Below are 20,468 nucleotides of genomic sequence, written 5' to 3'. Positions count from 1 at the left end.
ACTCTTGATTCTGCTTTTTTCGCCCCTTCTGCTCAGTTCTGCTTCCTTTTCTGTCACCTTCCTTGTGGCTATTCTCTTCCCTTTAACTTCTGCCTGGACATAGCTTTTGCTTAAATGAATTCAGGCTGACTTTGGCTCTATACCTGTCAATATGTCTCTCCGCTCCCACCCCAACCAATGTCACCTCCCTGTCTTAGTTGCTAAACCTAATGCTACATTCTTAAGTCAGAGACCCCGATTTACTTAGCTAAATCAGATAATCATGTATGGGTTCTCCTCAGGGCAGCTGTTTACACATCAGGTTAGGGGATGCGTGTCATTTCATATAAACAGGATGGATTCTCTGAAAACAGGCTGTGGGCAGCGTATCTAAAGCACAACATTCTCTTGGAGCAGTCTGCTCAGTGTTCTCGATTGTTTCAAAAGGACTACCAGACAGATTGTGACCAGGGTTAGTGACTCATGACTTCTGGGCTTCGGTGGTCTTTGCTATTTAGTGCTCCTACTTAATTAATAGTTCTTTCTTTTTAAATGCCTTATTTCCCCAGCTTGCTTTGATACTAGGGTGGAAACCAAGTGCTATGACCTGAATGATTGCTCCCCCATATTCACCTATTCAAGCCCTACCCTCCATGTGATGGAATTAGGAGGTGGGGCCTTTGGGAGACAATTAGGTTTAGGTGAAGTCATGAGGGTAGAGTCCCCATGATAATAAGATCAATGTCCTTGTTCAAAGGAACACTAGAGTTCGCTTCCTTTCTTTCTCTGTGCACACACACAAACAGGCAAGGCGATGTGAGCTCACAGTGAGAAGACGATCATCTGCAGGACAGGAAGAGGGTCCTCACCTGGAGCCAACCTTGCTGGCACCTCGATCTTGGACTTCCCAGACTCCAGAACTGTGAGAAATAAACATCTGTTGTTTAGGCCATCCAGTCTGAGGTATCTTGCCATAGCATAGTCTGAGTTGACTAAGCCACCGAGCAATGATTGTTTCCTTCCATTTTATAGGAACCACCAGTTGTTATACAGACAGCTCAGGTTACTTGGCTGAGTCAGGATTCAAAGCCCAGCTTCTGGCCACTAACCCATCAGCCTTTCACCATGGTCCTCTGCTTTCTGCTGTCCCACATGCACATAAAAATACAAAACCCAACTCTATGTACTAAAAGTAAGTTTCAGGTGTTATCAATATGTCAAATCATAGTATTTAATTCAGTTTAGAGAGACCTTAGAAAATGCACCATCAAAACATACAAACGAGCAAAATAGAACCAGAGATGAGGAAATAAAGAACAAACTGACAGTGACCAGAGGGGAGGAGGAAGGGGAATAATGGGGGAAAGAAGGGGAAGGGTCGCCAAGGAACATGTATAAAGGACCCATGGACAAAGACAACAGGTGGGGGGGATTGAATGTCGGAGGTGGGTAGGGTGGGGGTGAGTAATTGGGGGAAAATGGGGACAACTGTAGTTGAACAACAATAAAAAAAGACATTAAAAAAAAGAAAGAATCAGAAAAAAAATACCAAGTATATAAATTAATCAGGGAAATTTTTCTTTCATTTTCTGTTTTTTGGCAGAGCTTCTAATATATGTAGTAGTTTTAACCTTTGACATTACTTTTATGAAATTCAAAAATAAAGTTCATTGTAATTTTGTTGTCTTCAGAATGTAGCCTGAATTTTTGTCATTGTCACAGGGAATATATGAGTATATAAAACAGCTTGAAAGTCTGCTTTTTTTCCAAGTCTGGCCTATCTTTTCTCAAGCTTTTGGGCAATGAGGGGATTTTTAGAATTTCCCCAATTAACACATAACTAGATACGATAATCAGGAATTATGGCCTGCTAATGTTACAGATGCCACAGAGGTGAGAGACGCTAAGTGGGAGTCTGGAGAGCAAAACTGCATTTTGGGCCCTACTTCTCAATAACTCTGTGACCTTGAGGAAATCCTGTCTGCTCACTGAGCCTCCGTTTCCTAACCCATGAGAGGGAATAACCATGCATCAGAGCCTCACAACCTCACAAGAATGTTGTGAGGATAAAAATGAAATAGCTTATGGGAAAGCGCTTTGTAAACTGAAAGGTGATACAGAAATGTAAGTGGGTATTATTTACTTTATGAGGCAGTAGAAACCAAGCCCTGGTTTAATTGACAGGAGGATTTTCCTCACAGTTCTAATTCTTCAAGCTTGGCTTTGCTGAGTTAATGAGTACTTTCCTAATAAAGATCCCTTTTACTGCTTTGATTTTGGTGAACTTCCCTTTACTCTGATTCAGAGTCACATGGGAAGGTGCTCTTGTAAAGCCATTGTTTAATTTAGACTTTTCATACTGAGTGTACGTCCGGCTATTCTCTGGTTTCAGTCTCCAAGGAGCCTTTGAGGGCAGACCGTACTTCTTTCCCTTACATATAGTTTGGCAGCAAATGAGATGTTTTCAATAGGGATTAAAAAAAAACAAAACCTTGCAGTATGTAACCTGTCACCTCAAGGAAGAAGCACATCCTGTTCTGAAGCACTTGCCTCAAAGCAGGCCATGGAGCTTTACCCCAGTGTTTTTACTTATGACTCAGGCAGTAGCCTGGGATGAAGTTTTACAGAGTTGTTACATGCTGTTGTTGTAATAACCATGTGAGAAGTCACCATGCAAAGCTCCTGATTTTGGTAACTTAGATTTTTAGTCAGGGCCCTTAGTTCTGCTCAGTATGCCAAAAACTTTTATGCTACTACACAGGAAAAGTGCAAAAATGATGTTTAAAAGACGATTACATGTAAGAAGATGTGCTTTTAATTTTAACCTGATATGTAAAGAGGTTAAGGCAGCTGGTAGTTGATTTGCTTTCCCTAAGGTCACTTTGTGTGGCTCAGATGGAGATGATTTTTCCAAGTTATTGGGCTAAATTTCATTTGTTAATTATGATCTAATATTACTCTTTCTAAGCTTTTGGGATTCAGCCATTGGGGCCAGGGAATAAAGCAAGATGGAACTTGAAGGAAATGAGGTGACTTTTATAACCACAATTCATTCCACTGTCACTGTCTAAAGCACTATAAAAGGTGGAAGAGCCTAAAACAATCTCTTCATATCCCTTATTTCTTGCTTTTTGTGTGTATTTCTATCAAACTCTGGGACAATAGTTTTGATAGCTGAGTGCTTGTTTATCTCTATCAAGGGACATGAACAGAGTCCCATAGTGCCAGGCCACTAGGCGCAAGTTCCAAAGTTCCCCATCTATTGTGATTTTCCACTCTCCCCTTTATCTTGCCCCATTGTCTGGGACTGAATTTAGTGTCAGAGCATAGACAGACAAATCGCCCACAGTGGTAATATGACTTGGTTGTCAGCCAGTCCCTGAAACCCACATCTGGGTGGTAGTAAATGGAGGACCAAGATTCTAATATTATAACTCATGGTTCTATTTTCTGTCCTTCAAACAGTGACTTTCATTTATGAGTTATGGACAAAAGTAAAAATTAACAGAAATTTTAAAAATATTAAATTTGGAAACTAAAACCAGGAAATCTTAGCATTCTAGTAACAAAAGAAGCAGGAATATTTTTTTTTAATTTACTGTAAGTCCCAGTCTTTATTAGCAGCAGATTTCTTTATTATAAGAGGCCTAACCTGTGGAAAAATATTCTATAATGTGAATGCTATTCTCCTATAGCCAATTTTTTAATGTGGTCAGCTCTTTTCAGGATTTATTGCAAGAATCTCTGGGATTCTCCAGTGGTGTCTCACTTGAACATATAAACAGGTGCAGTCAGGAACCTTATCTGTCACATGGAAACAGTTAGAGACCAGATGACCTAGTATCAGGCTTACCTTATATGGGGTTTTTGTTTCAAGTGTCAGGTTGTCTAAGTTTTCTTTAAATTCTAAAACTGTGAGATCATTGGGAAAATTCAGGAAATATTTAGGAGGTAATAAGCCAGTTGGTTCAGCTGGAGTACAGCATTCACGGCATGGAGAAGCTGAGGATGGAGCTGGAAGGGTGGGTTGGTTTCTCATTTTTAATGCCACATCACCCCTAAGTGGGCTATACCACAATTTCTGGTATATTGGTGCTAATTATTACAAAAAAGTTAAAAATATGTATAAAGCATTAAGGTGGCACAGCAGTGGGGAAGTTCACATTTAATGTTTGAATCCTACACCAGCCACCTGCTAGCTCAGTGACTTTGGGCAAGTTAAATATTGTTCACCTTGGTTTCCTGATCCAGAAAATGGCAACAGAATATTCACCTTACAATTTTGTGGGGGTTAGGTAATAGAATATGTAAATATTAAATATATAAAGCAATCCTCACACTGTCCAGCCCATGGTGAACTATACATTTAAGCATCATCATTTCTCACCTGGATGGTTAAAACAGACTCTTTTCTGGTCTCCCTCCTTCTGCTCCAGTGCTGCCTCGTTGTGTTTTCAATGCAGCAGCCAGAATGACCCTGTTATAATGTAAGTTGAATGGTGTCACTTCTCTGCTTGAAACACTCCAATGGCTCCTTGTTTCACTCAAAGTAAAAGCCACACATAATAGCCAGCAGGTTTTCAGTCTCACCTCCTTCTCCTCTCCTTTTGACTTCCACTTGCTTCTAGCATTGATCGACTATCTCCCCCTGCTAGAGGAATGTAAGCTCCAAAGGGACAGGACGTCATTTAGTCTGCCTTGTCATAGCTATGTCCCTAGTGCCTGGAACATAGACTGACACATGGAGCCATCAACAAATATTTTGTTCAGGTAGTTTTGAAAAGCTGAACAAAATGAGACCATTATTAGTGAATCAATGGGATTCTTTAGTATTAGTACATGTACATGATTAATCATCCATTCAACAATTATTGGCTATACACATACATAATGCTAGCTAGCACTACACTAGTTGTTGGGGGTAGAGCTGGAAACAAAGCAGACATGGCCCTTCCTTCTTGGAGCTTATGGTTTTAGTGCTACAAGAATCGCACTGAATAGATATTTCTAATTGTGAAAAGGTGAAAGATTTTTTTTTCACTGTAATACTTAAATATGAATTTTACTGAAAGTTTTTAATCTCTAAACATTATATTTTAAAAGTTTAAAAGTATTTACTACTGTTATTTTCAAAAGGTATATACGATAGAATTAAAAATTTATATTTAAAATTTTTTTAAATCTATGAAAGAAAAGAGATTAAATATCTTCCTGCTGATTGAACTTCAAGTCTTAAATATTTTTTCTTACCCTACTGGTCAAATAAACACCACATTTAAAATCACATATAATAACTTTTGGACATACTACAATGCATAATGACTTACAGAAATATTATTCAAGCTTCTACCTAATTTTAATTTCATACTTAATTTCATGATAATTTGATGTAGGTCTCTCTACAAAGCAACATTGTCTTAGAGTTTGCATTTTGTTAACTTTTTGTGATTAGCAAAGTTATTTCAAACTTCTCATTTCATTATTCTGAGCTTAGCTTGGAGGTTAAAAGTTATTACCAGATTTAATTTTAATAATTTTTATTCTCTGATTATATGAGAGTAAGCTGTTAAGACTTATTCAATCAGATAAGTTGATATAATGTAGGTTTTTAAATGATTCTCGATTAATTCATCTTTTGATTTAAATTTATTCAAAATAGTGTCTCCGTTACTTAGCGGTTTTGATTTTAAAACTCACCATCTGACAGTCTGCTGCAGAGTGATTTCAATGAGACGCCTGCATGGTATTTTTTTTTATCCTGTGAATGCATTGCATCCGGTTGCAGAGGTCACACTGAATTTGCCATGTTCAATGCAAGTAAGACAAGCTTAACTCATGCAAAGGAAATAGTCACAGCTCAGAGTAATGAAGTGAGAGGTTTGAAATATTCCCTTTTGTACTCATAAGAGGTTAAGGAAATTGTAAACTCTAAGATAATGTTACTTTGTGAGAGACCTGGGTCAAATTATCATGGGTTATGTTCAAATGAAATTAAAAGTAGGTAGAAGGAAGTTCCAGTTGATTGTGATCTGGCCAATCTCAAAGCTACAGTTATCAGATGTTTCACATTTGCTGGGGTTATATTTTGTCCTTGTATGCATATAGTTGAAATTAAGGCTTATGTTTGGATAGTTCAATAGCATCTTTTGTCCATTTTCTTAATAAGTGGGAAACCAGATGCACCAAAGAGTAGTGACTAGGGAAAGAATGTAAGGTCTAGTTTGTTAAAAAAAAAAATGATGAAGATTGATAAAATTTTTAATGATAGATAAGAAAAAAAATTCCTTATAAGGAAGTTGAAAAGATAAAACACTGAATCAGAAAAATATTTAGTTCCAAGACCAAGTTTATATTTAAATTTGATTTATTCTATTCCTATAGAAATATAAAATATGATTTTTTCTCAAGGGATATTATAGAAGTTGCCATTCCAAAATAGAACTGCCACAAAAAGCAATAACTTACTTAGAAGATTATCAGGTAGAAAATAAATTTGAAAGGCACAAGAAAAGGAAAACTTTCTCTGTAATGTTTTCTTGAAAAGATCCTAGTTAGCCTTAAAATAAGTTTCCTACACTTACTGCAGGTAGAATGTGAAGGATATCAAAAAACTCTTCAAGATCTTTTAGTAATTAGTACTTTAGTTTTAAATAACTCTCATAGTTCCATTGTATTCAACATTTACAGAGAGCTTGGTATGTGGCAGGTGCTGAGAATGCAAGGCTGAATGTGCCCTGATCCTAGACTCCAGGAATTCACAGCTCAGTGAGAGCGGGTTATAAGGTTGTACAAGGAGGAAGCTAAAATGTATTGACAACTGGACCGTCTGCTAGACCTTTTGCTAGGGCATGCACACGCTTTACTACTTTTAATCCTTATGGAAAAGTTATGAGGTAGATATTATATTGAATAACCATTTTATCACTGAAGAACTTGAGGACGAGCTAGTGAATAGAAGGAGCAAAGTCTGTGTCTCCAAGACCCTAATTCTTTCTTTTCCAGGATTCTGAAAAGAGATGTGTATATATACATACCATACACACACAAACACACACACACACTCACTCACATATATAACATACATTTGTATATGCAAACATAAGTGTGTATATATTCATATATACATGAATATAAATACATATGTCTATGAGTTGTGTATATATACATGGCATCCTTCATTATTCAAATCACTTGCTTTTTATATTTCTATTTCTGATGTTTATTTTTAAATCAAGATTTCATTTTTTGGAGCAGTTTTAGATCCACAGAAAAATTAAGAAGAAGATACAAAGATTTCTCATATACCCCTTGCCCCCACACATGTCTAACTGCCTCCATTATCAACATCCCCACTGCCGTGATGGCAATGCTTGTGTTCAGGTCAGATTTATTTTACTTACTAATTATTACGCCACATCTGATGAATCTATGCTGACACATTATAGCCTATTATGATAACAGCCTTTTTGTGAGATTTCTCTTCTTTGTGTATACTTCGATGGTGATACCTTGATCCTTATGTAATCATTAGATATTTCCATTATCATTCCTTATGATTTTATATAATGTTATAACTTCAAGATTTCTCTAAGGGCCTTTGAGTTCTCAAAGGTATTAACTTTTTTTTTTTTTTTTTACAATATTCATCTAGAATCTCATCCTTGCAGTTTTTCTTCCTTTTGAACGGAACGTGACCCTCATTTCCTAATAATCCAGTTTTATTACTGTTGAAAATCTGTCTGTGGAATGAATTATTTAATTGAAACCTTACTATTAGTGGAAATTGCTTCACCCGTGATCTTCAAATTGTGCAGTATTGCATACCCTTAAATCTTTTGACCTATTGTGGGCTTTTACATTCCATTACTTTATTGAATCAATTCTCCTTTTCCTCTCTTTCTAATCAACACCTTCAATTTTAACATGATTCTTGATGATATACCATGGCAGCTATTAATCCGTCACAGCAAGGTACTTCTCTAGTTGTCAAGAAACAATGTACTGTGCTTGGGTAACATAATGAAACTTTTCAAAACTAATGACACTTAGAAAAATCATTGCAAGGTAATGGTGACATGTATACATAACCAAGCTTTTGTTGTGATATATGTGTTTACATTTCTATCTTCTTTCAGAGGTGTGACTGCTCTAGACCTCTTAGGTTTCTGTAATCTCTCTAAAGCCTATTCCACTTGCTTAGAAAACATGTTCCCTTAAAATGTGGGAAGATGATTATAATAGGTTTAAACAAAGGAAACATGGAGAACTAGGGGAGGCACATCCCTTGCCTGCAATATTGTGCACTTTCAATATTTTTAGTACTGTTGGGTATATTTAATTAAATGGATTTGCAATATAGACTGAGTTTTGTGGATGAAAATGTTTGCAGTTCATTTGCACAAATATATGGTGGCGAGAATTCAGAGAGCAGAGGACACCCATGAAGTGGTCCCCCCTGACCTGCAGTTTTGCTCGCCGAGGTTTCAGTTACCTGAAAGCCAACCACGGTCTGAAAACATTAAAGGAGAAATGTCAGAAGTAAAGAAATCGTAAGTTTTTAATCGCACACCTTTCTGAGTAGCATGCTGAAATCTCGGGAGTCCCGCTCCCTTCTCTGCCAGGGACGTGAACGATCCCTCTGTCCAGTGTCTTCATTCTGCAGCTGCTCCTTGCCCTAAGTCACTTCCCGTTTCAGATAGACTGGTGCTCAGCAGTGCCTGTATTCAAGTCACCCTATTTTACATACTAATGGCTCCACATCACACAAGTAGTGATACTGGCAATTTGCATATGCCCTGGAGAAATTGTAAAATGATTTCTTTAAATGAAAAGGTGAAAGTTCTCTACTTAACAAGGAAAGAAAAAACCCCCCATGTGCTGAGGCGATTAAGACCTACCATAAGAATGACCCTTCTATCTGGTAAATTATGAAGAAGGAAAAGGAAATCCATGCTAGCTTTGCTGTTGCACCTCAAACTACAAAAGTTACAGCCACAGTGTGCAGTAAGTCTTCAGTTAAGATGGAAAGGGCATTACATTTGTGGGTGGGAGACATGAACAGAAAATGTTTTGATCGATTACAATGTGTTGCTCCAGAAAGCATTGAGCCTACAGGAAGCCTTCAGCCAGGGATCCTCTGAAGAGAGTGACACCAAGCCATTTACTGTAAGGAAGGGATGGTTATAATAAGATATTTTGAAAGAAAGAGACCTTTCTCATATAACTTTTATTAGAGTATATTGTTATAATTCTTCTATCTTGTTATTGTTGTATGAGTAGAAGAAAACATAATTATGTATGTAGGGTTTGGTACTGTTCATAAAGTCAGGCATGCACTGGGGGGCTTGGAACATATGCTCTGTGGATGAGGGTCAACTAGTCTATGTGTGAAATGCTCCAGCAGTTCTTTGAACAAAAGATATATGAATATAAGAAAGTGATAAATCTTGCTTGGATGAGACATAGGAAATAATGTCTAGAGGTGGCCTAGAAGGTGGACTGACGGGCTCGGGAAATCAGATAAAGTGACTTCACAGTGGGTGGCATCTGAGTCAGGATGGAGAAAGGGGGAAGAGGTAATCTTTGAAGCAATCCCTGATTTCCCACAAAGCCCCAGAGATTACTCACCTTTCTCTGTCCTCCAGTAGTCCACTTCCTATTTGCCTCTACTATGACATGCATCACACTACACAGTAATTTTTACATATTTGCCTTAGCCACACCATTCTTACATGTCTTTTTCCTATCCTAGGAGAATGCTTGGAACAATATAAAGCCCAATATATCTGTTAAATTATTTATTCAACCTTTGTTAGCAGTTACTATATGCCAGGCATTATTATTCTTGGCACTGAGAAATAGCAGCAAACCTGACCAAAAAGTATCTGTTCTCTGACATTTACATTTAATTGGATTTGTTTTCATAATAAAATTACTGTAACATTAAAAAGAGTGTCAATTGTAACAATTAAGTCAGAAGATAAAATTTCGAGTAATGGCATGTACCATTCAGAAAAACTAAGCAGAGTCAAAGGTTAGAGAGCGACTAGGAGTGCGGTCTTGGATGAGTTGGTTAAGGAAGTGCTCTTGGAGAAGGCAACACTTGAGCAGACATGTAAATGATGTGAAGGAGTGAGTTATGTGACTGTCTACAGAGGAAAATTCTAAGCAGAGAATGTGGCAGGTGCGAAGGCCATGAGATGGAGCATGCTTCATGTGCTGCAGAACGCGGAGGGAGAACAAGGAGCTGGAGAGGTAGCCATGCACAGATCACGCAGAGCTTTGTAGCCATGAACGAATGAATGAATGAATGACAGGAAATTGAAATAGCACAAGCAAAGCCATGAAGACAAAAAAAAAAAAAAAAAAAAATTGATGCTTTCTTGGCCCAGTATGGCTATAGAAAAAGTTCATTTTCCCTATGAAATAGAGTTCAAAGCATTAAGTTTATTATTCTGCTGAATTTCACCTCAACCAAGTGAGAGGTGATAATATTTTTTTTTAAAAAAACCAGGTTGATGTGATATTGGAGGGGCCCATGAATGTTACGGTAAAGATTTTGAAATCTACTCTTTAGGGATGGGACAGGCTTTGAAGATTTTTGATTTATATTATCAGATTTGTGTTTTAAAAAAAGGTATTATTAAGGGCTTTTCATATATTTTTTGGTGGGGTTGTTATTCAGGCCCTCTCATACATTATTGATGGGACTATAAATTGACATAATAATTATGGAGGGCAATTTTGTGTAATCTATCAAAATTAAAAATGCATTTAAAGGTAGCAAATACACTTCTTGAAATTTACCCTAAAATATATATGTAAAGATGCAAAGATATTTGTACAGCAATGCCATTGCTTTTTCATTTGTAATAGGGAAAATTAGAAATAAATGTCCATAGGGAACTAATTACATAATCACGGCTCTTCAAACAATGGAATAGCATGCAGCTATAAAAAGAAGTATGGCAACTCTAAGTCTATTGGTATGGAAAGATGACCAGAAACTAATAATGGGAAAAATAAGATTATAAAAGGCTACATACAATGAGACCCCACTCATGCTTGAAAAAAGAATATACACACATGTGTTTGTATTTACATAGATAATATATCTAAAAATAGGTAATAGCCTTGAGCCTTGGTTACTTTTATCAAATTTTGTTTGGGTTGCAATGGTGAGATGGGACTGGAGTGATGAACACTCTATACTTTTTGTTTTATTTAAAGTTTTTATAGTGAATATTTATTATTTTTTAAATTTTTTTCTAAGAAAGGGAATAAAAAGATGTTTTTATTTAAAGAAAAGCTACTGATAATAGTCTACTTAGAACATTAAAGCTTTTTCTGAAAAAGTAACTATTAAAAGATAATAAATTAAAAACCTATTTATATAAAGGCATTTGAAATACTCACTTCCAGTGAAATTAACTAATTTTATGTTCCTAGTTCTAAGACAATAAATATATTTGTACAGGAGACTTTCTAAAACCTCATGTAATCTGAAATATAATTAAATTAGTTCATTGAATATTATTATTTTCTGTGAACTTTAATACTAACAGCCTGTGTTATGTGTTGGCCAGAATTAATGTGTTCTCTGCTGATTTGACATTGTTTTTTATTTTAGAATCATTTTGATGCAAGGAGCTAATCATAGTCAAAAAATACTTCTGATAAATTTCTTCTTAGATAATCGAGAAAAGAAAGTGTTATAATATTACCAAACACATATTTTGGAGTTTGTTTTTACAGTAAAGTTTTCAGAACATCAATAAAAGGCAGACTTTTAATAATTAAGGAATACCAATTGTACTCAGGTAATTATTGTATTTGCATAGGTTTTGTATAACATTGTGGTATCTACTATCTTTCTGGTCCATGTTAACATGTCTAACTTTGTTTCACCGACTAGGTTTGAAATACTTGAAGGTAAGGTGTGTTTGTTATCCGGGGAGGGATGTACCAGCAAGTTGACATGTCCCTCAGAGAGATAAAAATGAAGCTCTCAGAAGTCCCTTTGTTGAATTCACCAGTTTGAGCTTTGAGATTTGTCTTATGTCATAAAGGGAAGACTGCCTGGCCCCACCTCCCTTCATGTGGTTGACACTTTTGTGAGGCAATCAGCTTCTTTCTGTTCCTGGTATCTTTAACTTCTCTTCCTTTATTGTTCTCAACCAATGGGTCACTAAGTCCTGCCTTTGTACTTCTTAAACATCTCAAGGGTATGGCCCTTCTCACATGAGCTCCTCCCTTAATTCCCTGTGAGGCCCATTTTGAGTATAGGGCCCTGGCCAAATGGTTCTCTCACTGCCTTGGAAGGATATTCTCCCATCTGTCCACCTCCAAGGTGGAGAGATCCTTGCACATTATCATCATTTAATAAACACCTAAATAATGCTTGTATTTTTATGAAAAGTAAGATGCTGGTCTCATATCAAATCAACAAATATTTATTGAACATCCATGCTGTGTAGAGCTCTGGGCAAGATTCTGTGGAGAGTACGAGGAGGTCTAAGATGTTAGATTCTTAAAATCTACATGATGCAACCAGCAACAATAAAATAGAGTTACCTAATAACAAGATATGCAAAAATTCAAGCAATGCCACAGGGTGGTCTATCATTAGTTACTAGATTTGTTACATTGGACATGAGTGCTTACAGTTCAGAGGAGAAATTGGCCATTGTGATCTGCAGCAGTCTGCAAAACTTACGCAGAGGAAGAGAGCTGTGAGTCTGGAATTAGAGATGAAATTGGTTTTGTGTGACTGGAGATCATCCAAGGCAGAGGACAAGGAGCAGAGCCAAGTGGGGAGAAGTAGTCCTGTCTCCTAGAGCAGAGTTTTCCTGTGGAGCAGTGTTCTTCACGCTTTTAAGGTTGAAAATACTTCTAAGATTTTGATAAATACTTTGAATTTCCCTCCCCAAAATGATCATATAAAAATAAATGCAAAACTTTATATACATTTTGAGGGATTTTTGTACAGGTAGGCTACCTATGGATAGCAGAAGGGGTTCCAGCAGGGTTCATAAATCCCTCCATTTAAGAACCACATTTCAAGAGAGATTAATGAGAAGAGAGATGTGATGTATATAGATTTTGAAGAGCTTTAGATACCAGCCTAAATAGATGTAAGGGGAAAAATTGGAATGATATTAAATTTTAATTTAGGAATTGCTTTTCCCCCTTTGACTTTTATTTTTTAATCTATGGAATAAGAATAATGATCATACTTTCTAGATTGTTGAGATAGTAACAGTGCTCATGATCTAGAAAGTACAACATGCAACATGTATAATTTATTCTACAGAGAAAAAAAGCCTGATGATTTCTGATTATTGAATAAGGTGATTAAAATGCTATTTAGAGAGAAACTTGTTGGCACTGTGCAAATTGGAATGTAAGGAAAAGAAACTGTAACCCTTGAGAGTGGAAGAGGGGGAAATACTGACATACAGAATGAGAGGAGTAGGGCATAAACTACACTCACAGTGTGGGTAAAAGGAAGACTGTTTTAAAAGCCTCACCTGAGGATGTGTTTTTTGATTTTAGAGAGGGAGGAAGGAGGAGAGAGAGAGAGAAACTTCGATTGGTTGTCTACTGTACAAGGATCCATTCGGCAACCTAGGTATGTGCCCTCGCTGGGAATCAAACTTGCAAACTTTTGGTGTATGGGAGAATGCTCCAACCAACTGAGCAACCCAGCCAGGCCAAGACTTTTTTTGCAGGGAAGAGATGTCACACTAGGAAGAGTTAGAATTTTAAAATATTTCTTCTTTTAAGAAGTCACTGTTCACAGAAACTTATTCCCACTTGGTAATTTAGAAATGAGGGATCACAATCATCATAAATGTTCACTTAAATATTCAAGAGAGAATTATGATTGCAGTTGTCATGCTGCATAAAAGATGTGTCAAGGGAATAGAGACCTCTTTTGGAGAGTGTCACACCAGGTTACATCGAAAGGTCAGTTAGGAGATGTTCCCAAAAGTAATGCCATATGCCTGATTTCTGCGTGGGACAATTGGCTTCTTTCTGCTCCTCATATACTTAACCTGTCCCTGATAGCTCATTAGGGAGATTGGTTTCAATTGGTCTACAGACCTGTTTGGTTTCAATTGGTCTACAGACCCTAAACAGCTCATGGGTCTATCTTCTCCCTACTTCTACTATACTTCATTTAGGCCTTATATCCTTCTATGTGGTTATTCCATCAGCTTCATAAGTTCTAAGAAATTTTATTTATTTTTGATAGTTTTATGCTCTTTATTTTATTGATTACTTAATTTATCAATGAAGGTCTTTGTTATGTTTCTGAATTCTTCTAAGTCTTAGAATATAGTAGTGATGACAAAGATTAAAAATCCTGCCCTTGTGGAGTATACATGCTAGTGCTAGAGACAGATAAGTCAAATAAAAAACATGTTAGGGAATGATAAATAGTGAGGAAATAAAAAGGCCAGGAAGGGAGTTATGATTTAGGGGGTGTGTGTGATTTGAAATTCTATTTTACTTTATTTATTTAATTTTTGGAACTTTTTAAAAAATCATATTTTATTGATTATGCTATTAAAATTGTCCCAATTTTTCCCTCTTTGTTCCCTTCCACTTAATATCCCCCACTCCTTCACACAATCCTCACACTATTGTTCATGGCCAATGGTAAAGTGTATATGTTCTTTGGCTACTCTGTTTCCTATATTGTACTTTACATCCACATCGCTATTCTGTAACTACCTATTTGTACTTCTTAATCCCCTCACCTCTTCATCCATTTCTTCACAACCCTTTTCCATCTGTCAATCGTCAAAATGCTCTCCATATCCATGATTCTTTCTGTTTTTTTCGTTTGCTTGGAATGTTTTTTAAATTCAATTGTTGAGAGATATGTATTTTTTACCATTTTACTGTTCATAGTTCTGATAAGTCCCTTTAATATTTCATATAATAATGGTTTGGTGATGATGAACTTCTTTAGTTTTTTCTTGTTTGGGAAACTCTTTATCTGCCCTTGATCCTAAATGATAGGTTTGCTGGGTAGAGCAATCTTGGCTCTAGGTCCCTGCTTTTCATGACTTTGAATATTTCTTGCCATTCCCTTCTAGCTTGTGAAGTTTCTTTTGAGAAATCAGCTGAAAGTCTTATGAGAATTCCCCTCTGTGTAACTAACTGCTTTTCTCTTGCTGCTATTAAGATTCTCTCTTTATCTTTAACTTTTGGCATTTTAATTATGATGTGTCTTGGAGTGGATCCCTTTGCATCCATCTTGTTTGGGACTCTCTGTGCTTCCTGGACTTGCATGTCTATTTTTTCACCAAATCAGGGAAGTTTCTTTTCAATATTTTTTCAAATAGATTTCCAATTTCTCGCTCTTTCTCTTCTCCTTCTGGCACCCCTATGATGTGAATGTTGGAAAGCTTGAAGATGTTCCAGAGACTCCTTACACTATCCTAATTTTTTCTTTTTTTTCTTCTAATTGTTCTGGTTGTTTGTTTTTTGCTTCTTATGTTCCAAATCATTGATTTGATTCTTGGCTACATCCACTCTACTGTTGTTTCTCTGTAAATTGTCCTTTATTTCAATTGGTGTATCCTTAGTTTCTGACTGGGTCTTTTTTATGATGTTGAGGTCCTCACCAAGTACCTTGAGCATCCTTTTAACAAGTGTTCTTGTTCTTGCAGATGCTCTGCAACTGATAGATTGCTTATCTCCATTTTGTTTAGTTCTTTTTCTGGAGTTTTGATCTGTTCTTTCATTTGGGTCATATTCCTTTGTCTCCTCATTTTGGCAGACTCCTTGTGTTTGTTTTTATATATTGAGTAGAGCTTCTATGATTCTCTGTGTGGGTAGTATGGTTTAATGTAGTAGGCGTCCATAGGTTCCAGTGGCACAGCCTCTCTCAAGCTGGGCACTCGAGATGTGCACTTTGTGTGGGCTAAGTAGCCCCTCCTCTTCTAGTTGAGCCTTGACTACTACTGGCAGATCAATGGGAGGGATTTACCTGGGCCAGTCAGCTGCAAGGACTGGCTCTAACCACTGACCACCAACCTCCACCCTCAGTGGAGTATCAGCTGTGCAGGGACAGGGTGGAGGTGCTCTGACATGGCCTGTAGCTGTCCACTGGGTGTGTAGGCACTGGGGTTTCCCAGGGGGTGCAGACTGAGGTCAGCCCCCACCTATGTTCTGCCCAGGGCCACCCTGCATGAGATATAAAGGAATCTGAGATGGCTGCTGGCTGCTACTTGTGCTGGGCTTAGAGATTCCCAGGTGAAGCCAAGCTATGAACCTAGGCTGGCCACTGCTAGTGCTGGGCCTGGGGCCTCTTAGTAGGAGATAAAGGGGCTGGGGGCTCACTGAGGCCAACTGTTGCTTGTTAGAGGGGATTTAGGAAGTTGTGAAGCATGTGCCAAAGCCAGCCATTCACGTGGAAAAGCAGGCTGGGTGGTCCCTTAAGTTGGGTGGGGTGGAGTCTCTGGAGATCTCCAGGGAGGGCTGTAAAGTATTATCCAGGTTGCTGGAGTCTCAGGTATGGCACCTGCCTGCCTGCTCTGTGGCTCTGTGGAGGGAAGGTTCCAAAAAGGGACAATGACTTCTGCTTGCCTTGCTGCCAGACAATTCAGTTTCCTGCCTGTATGCTACTGGTGCCTTTCAAGCTGCTATGCTGGTGCTGGAGCTCATAAGGAGTGAGTCTGAGTAAGTCTGCATGTGGGCTCTTTAAGAGGAACTTCTTGAGACTCCACAAATTTCTTTTCCCAACTCAATCCTCACTGGTTTTTGCAGCCAGAAGTTGTGGGGACTGATTTTCCTGGCTCTGGAACTCTGGGCTGGGGGGCCTGGTGTGGAGCTTGGGCTCCTCATGCCCGAAGTGTTCCTCCTCAAATTTTATCCACCACACATGGATGAGGGACCAGCCCATTATGCATCTCTGTCCCTCCTACCAGTTTGGATGGATGTGGTTTGTTTAAATCCATAGTTGTCAGACTTCTATTCGACATGATTTCTGATGGTTCTGAGTGATGGTTGTTTTATATTTTAATTGTAATTTTGATGTGGTTGTGTGAAGTGGTGAGCCATGTCTGCCTATGCTGCCATCATGAACCGAAGCTTGATTTGCAATTTTAGATATGGTCACCATAAAACGCTTCACTGAGAAAATGAGTCTGAATTGTCTTATAGGAAATAAGAGAGTTAACCAGGTAGATATCTGGGAAGGAAAGACTTCCAGGTGGAAGAAATATCAAGTTCAAAGTACAGATGCATTTAAGAAACATAAAGGAAGCCATGGTGACTATAGTAAAGGAAGCAAATGGGAGAGTGGAAGGGTATGAAGTTAAAGGCAGTTTGAGCTCAAATTATTTCACGCCCTTATGGGTAGGAAGTGGGAGACTATTGGACGGTTTTGAGCAGAGGAGTAACATGGTCTTACATGTCTTTAATGGGATCACATTGGTTGGTGTGTTGAGATAATCTGAAGCTAGACAAAGTTTTCATTTAAAAAGTCTGTTGCAAAAAATCAGTAAAGAGCTAATGGTGGTTTGTATTGACAAAGTGACAGAGAGGATTGTGAGACGTGTTTGAGCTCTTCACATATTCTGAAGGTGGAGCTATCAGGATTTGCTGACAGATCATATCTGAGGTATAAGATGAAAGGAAAGGAAGATGATTCAAGGTTTTGGAATGACCCTAAAAAAAGAAGTTACCAGAAAATGAAAAGAGGGAATGTATAGAGGAAAAGCTTGTTTTTATTTCTGTTTTGCGGGGGCGGGGGGGGGGTGAGAGGAAAGATTATAATTGGGCATTGGAAATAAGAAATGCCGGTTACACATCCAAATTGAGGTGCACATTTTCAGACTGACATTTGGGACTGCAAGCTGAAGTGGGGTATGTGGGCTGGAGATACAGATGTTGAAACCATCAGCATGTAGCTGGTCTGTGTCACCGTGAGGCTGGACAAGATAGCCTAGAAGGTGAGTGTGGATTATAGAGAGAAGAGATTTAAGGGGTTAGTCTAGAGGTGCTGCCCACATTTAGAGATCAGGGAGATGAGTAAGAAAGCAGAAGAGAATGAGAGGAAGTGGCCAGAAAGGTAAGTGGAAAGCAAGACTACATGGAGTTCCACAGCCAAGCAAAGGATGTTTTCCAAGGAAGGAATTATCTCGTCTGTTTGGTTCTGCTGACAAGCAGAGTGAAATTAGGACTCAGAAATGAACTTATTTTTGGTGACTTTGATAAGAACAGTATTAGGGGAGTAGTCGGGGGTGAAAATCAGATTGGAGTGTGTTAAGACAGAGGGGAGGGGTGGAATTGGAAATAGTGGATGTAAACAATTTTCTTAAGGAGCTTTTCTAAAAAGGAAAAAATTAAAATAAGATTGTTGCTGGAACTCTTGTCTGTATTTTGGGAACTCAGATTATTCAAGTACTGAATATTCTGAATTGATTCTCTTATTTTCTTTTCAATTTTCCAATTCTTTATCTTGTTTATCTTGCATGGAGAGTGTTTGATTTTGTTTTAAAAACTTCTGTTGACTTTTTTTCTGTCATTTTATCTTCCTTTTTCAGTTTGTTCATTTAGTATATGAATTTTGAACAGTCATTGTTCTTCATTTATCATGTTATGCTGAAGTTTAAAAAATTAATATATACCTTACTCGTAATGAAGTTTTCAGTTTTGGACAAGTTAGCTTTTCTCCCTCTCAAAAAATTACTAAAAGATATTTAGGACATACAAAATGGTATGAAGGATAACACAACAAAGTCCTTGTGCTTAAAATATATATTTTTTTAGTTTTCCCGGTTTTGTTTTTATAAATGCATATAGTCTCAACCCATCTTCCTAAAGTTATTTATTAAAGTTATTTTTTCCCCCAAGGCTTTGTCTTGCTCATTGCTTCGGTCTCTAATTTTACTCCTCTGCTTTTTTTAGTTTGCTTTTGTCTGTCTTTCATATAAGAGAGCTTCCTAAAATATTTGGAGAAGGTTGTCTGTCCATGTGTAGTTAAAAGTGGGGCCCTAGGAAGCTCCGTGCGCCGGGGCAGTGCTGGCGGGCTGCCAGCCTTCACTAGAGCTGGAACCCACCTTTTTCCCTGTCACCCTCCAAATGTTAATATCTGTAGGTCTTTTCTCTCAGACTATTCTGTTTTCCTGGAGAAGAATCTTGCAGTTGCCTGCCTACATGGGATAACTCCAGACTTGGAAAGGGGCTCAAGAAGCCTGATCTTGTAGAATGTTGATTTTTCACTTAATCTCTCATATCTCCTCTATGGCACCTTGCTCCTGACCTTCGCCGTGCTTAGGGTTTGAGTCCAGGGTATCATTTCAGGTTCAGCTTTTTCTGAGAATAAACATTTGTTTTCTGTGGAGAGTTGTACAGACTGGTAGACGGGGTGGGAAGCTGAAAACCTCCATATGGTTTTTAACCAGTCCTATTCTCAGTTCCAGTCTGTACATTGGTTTCTACAGGCGCCCAGTCATGCCAGTGTCAGTATTTCAGTGTTGCACGGAGCAAACCCACTCAGCCTGTGCTGGTGCGCTCCCACTGTGGACAAGCGGTTTCAGCATTCTTCCCTCCGCTCAGCCACTCATCACCTGTGCAGCTCCTTTCCATCTCTCACTTCCTCACCAATTCTTTTTGTTGTGTTGGTTTTAAATTTGAAGTCAAATATTTACTTTATGTAACTTTAAAGGTGTGACTTAGCAGGAAGTATGTATGTTCATTGCTTCATATTTACCTGTGATGTCACTTAATCATTACATTACTTGCCAATCAAATGTGATCTTCCCTGAAAAGACATCCCCAGACTGAGAAAGCTAGTTCCTCCTTTACCCAAGGTAAGTCTTCTATGTTATCCATCACTTTGCCTTTTGATTGAATCATAAGATCTGGGATTGGAAAGACCATGATTTATTCATCTTTGAATCTCCAAAGCCCATTATAAATAATGGATATCTATAGAATTTACCCAGTTAGTTTTCTTGCAAATATCTGCTATGTGTTACATGGGCCGTGTGTACAAGAGTACAAGTGTGAATAAATAAAATTTTATCTCACAAAGATGGCCTTACTGCTTAAGAGTTCTGTGAGGCTAGGCAAGTTATTTTCCCTCTTTGGGTCTTGTTTCCCCAGAATCATGATAGTAATAGTGTCGACTGCATTGGGTTTAATGGGGGAGAATTGAGTAATTTAATTAATTTTAAGTAAAGCACTTAGCAAAGTGTCTGGCTTATTATAAGCACTTCATTCACTATTATTACTTTATTAAATATATTTTTTGGTGTACATTTTAAGAGAAGGTACAGGTTTTTCTTGCCTATTTTTTTTTTTTTTTTTTTGGTTCCATGGGATTGTTAGTCAGAGTTAGGCTAGGGGAGAGAAGGGCCTGCATCTGAAGGCCTGAGAAGAGGAGACTTGCCTGGAGTTGGGTCTGGCCTCCAGAGTGAACTCTGTTCTTGCTCTATTCTCCCCAGATCAGCAGAGATGAATTCTTC

This window comes from Pteronotus mesoamericanus, unplaced genomic scaffold, assembly GCF_021234165.1.
Source record: "Pteronotus mesoamericanus isolate MK-2021 breed Mesoamerican mustached bat unplaced genomic scaffold, CSHL_Meso_final contig_56, whole genome shotgun sequence".
Lineage (NCBI taxonomy): Eukaryota > Metazoa > Chordata > Mammalia > Chiroptera > Mormoopidae > Pteronotus > Pteronotus mesoamericanus.
Note: the sequence above shows the minus strand (reverse complement) of the source record.